The 2,298-nt window shown below is 37.6% G+C and overlaps 1 protein-coding gene across 1 annotated transcript in view; it reads right to left on the minus strand.

Moving 5' to 3' along the window:
* The window catches only part of tafa5l (TAFA chemokine like family member 5, like), a 69,625-nt gene that overhangs the window by 51,604 nt on the left and 15,723 nt on the right, over positions 1 to 2,298 (minus strand). The gene's annotated exons all lie outside the window — the stretch shown is intronic.

The raw sequence follows: 2,298 nt of genomic DNA on the forward strand, positions 1-2,298 counted from the left end.
AGAGAACCACTCTGCTAACAGGACCATGTTGCTAATGGGACCATGTTACTAAGAGAACCTCACTGCCAACAGAACCACTTCGCTAATAGGACCATGCTGCTGTAGATGCATTTCTTTTTCACTTTTGGCGCCTTGTTTTTAGTATTTTTGTTGCATGCTTTGTTTTTTCTGGTCGTTGTTGTATTTATTTATTTATTTTATTTTATTGGCGAGTCGAGGCGGTTCTTCTCATCCTCAGCATTTAATAATAATAATAATAATGTCATCACAATGTCAGCACTGTATGTTTCCATACAATGGCGAAATTAGTCTCTGCATTTAACCCATCCACCACCAGGTGGTGCAGTGGGCAGCTATTGAAAGCGCCCGGGGGACATTTTGGGGATTAGACGTGCTGCCCAGAGACGCCACGTGATGTGCAGTGACTGGGGATCGAACCTGGGACTCTCGGGTCCCAAGCCGGCTGCCCTGCCTCTACACCATCTCGGCCCCATTTCATTGCATTGTTGACCTTATGTTGATCTGCATGTGACAATAAACCCAAACTTAAACCCCGTGGGGTCAACCCTATTGATCATGGCCGCCACAGATAAGCAACTTTATAAAATACAGAAGTGTCTGGTATTCATCCTCGATGTTGACTTAAAATTTTGTATGGTAGTTACTACGACTGATTCCCATCACATATTCTGAGCACTAACACTTTTAAATTTTTGTCATTACCTTTTTGAAGTAAACTATGTCTGTTAGCAAAATATTAAATAAACCACAACATGAATTTTAATTTATTCTTTAAGAATTAATTACTAGATCCACATCTACAAGTGATTCACTTGTAAACCAATTTTATGATGTTAACCTTATCACAAACAAGAATGGTTACAACTCAGTCAGTTTTACAAATAGTAGGCTACAGTTTGATATGGTAGTAGCTGAGAGTCATTCTCAACACATAGTCAGAGCACATCTCGTGACATCGTGCATAATGTTATTTTCAACGTTCGACCAAAACGGCTACAGCTGTTAGTTCTTACCATAAGGTGAACATAGCCTAAAACTAAGACATGAAACAAGGCAGGCAAAATGCATTCAAGGAATATTAAGTTTGTTTTTGTGGCAAGGCTGCTAAATAAAAAATAAAAAAAGATTAATAAAAAATGATAGACAACATGAAACAATTCTGATTTGTCCGTGCGGTTAATGTCAACGAGCGCCTGAAAAGGACAACTTGCAGCTTATGAGTAAAGACTTGCTGATCAGTAACCCAAATGGAAAGAGCCTGACGTTTTTAAAACACAGCGAGAGCTCAGAGGAACGATGCAGAGGGTTTAGACAACAATCAGGGAAAAATCAAATCTCCACCTCCTCCTGGTACAAACAGCACCCTCACATACAGTCTGAGACCAACATCTTCTGCGTTCAGATTTTCAATTTCAGATGAGCCACAGGGGCAAAAGCAGAATATATTAAGTATTGGAATTTCACTGGTAAAACAATTTTTGAGTTTTGAAATGTGTTAAGGAAGTATATAACACAGGCAGAAAGAAGTAAAATGAGCCCGTGCTTCTATGGCAAAACTATTTTTGAGTAAAACGCCAAATGAGCAGATTTTTTTTGTTGTTTTTACAGAAATAGTCTATAAATCTCTGAGGTATTTGTGAGCTACAATTGTAATTTTGTCCAATCGCACACAATTACTGAAGAAGTATCAAAGCAAATCAAACTAATAAGAATTTAATTGGATGAGAAAATTGTGAACTCCAAATTTGCTCCTCTAATCAGAGAAGCTTTCGTTTGGTGAAGATGTTTTCAGCTGGAATAGATGCGGCTTGTTTCTTAGTTTTTTAACACATAACAATTGTCATTGTCGCACAGAGAAATTATAGAGTTAAGTTATTTTAAAAATAAAAGGCATTGTTGTCTCTGTGATGGACTTGCGACCTGTCCAGAGTGTCTCCCACCTCACACAAAGTGCCAGGCACCAGCTCCCTGTGATCAGGAGAAGCAGGTAAAAGGAATGGAAAGATGATTTATTTAGCTTTATTTAAAAAAAAAAGTTCCACAGAAAAATATTGTCTCTTCTGATCCATTAGAAACATTGTTCTCTAACAGTTTCTTTTGCATTCTTGCTCTATTTTTGTTTTCTTGTGGTGCTTTAAGCGTTTGTCATGTTAATTAGATTTTAGCTACAATTATGCTCATTTTAGCATTTAGCTACAGTTTTGCTACTTTGAGCTTTTAACTCCTGTCATGCTAATTTTAGCATTCAGCTACAGTTTTGCTACTTTGAGCTGTTAA

The sequence above is a fragment of the Nematolebias whitei genome, chromosome 11 (assembly GCF_014905685.2).
Source record: "Nematolebias whitei isolate Nwh7 chromosome 11, NemWhi1, whole genome shotgun sequence".
NCBI classification, from domain to species: Eukaryota; Metazoa; Chordata; class Actinopteri; order Cyprinodontiformes; family Rivulidae; genus Nematolebias; species Nematolebias whitei.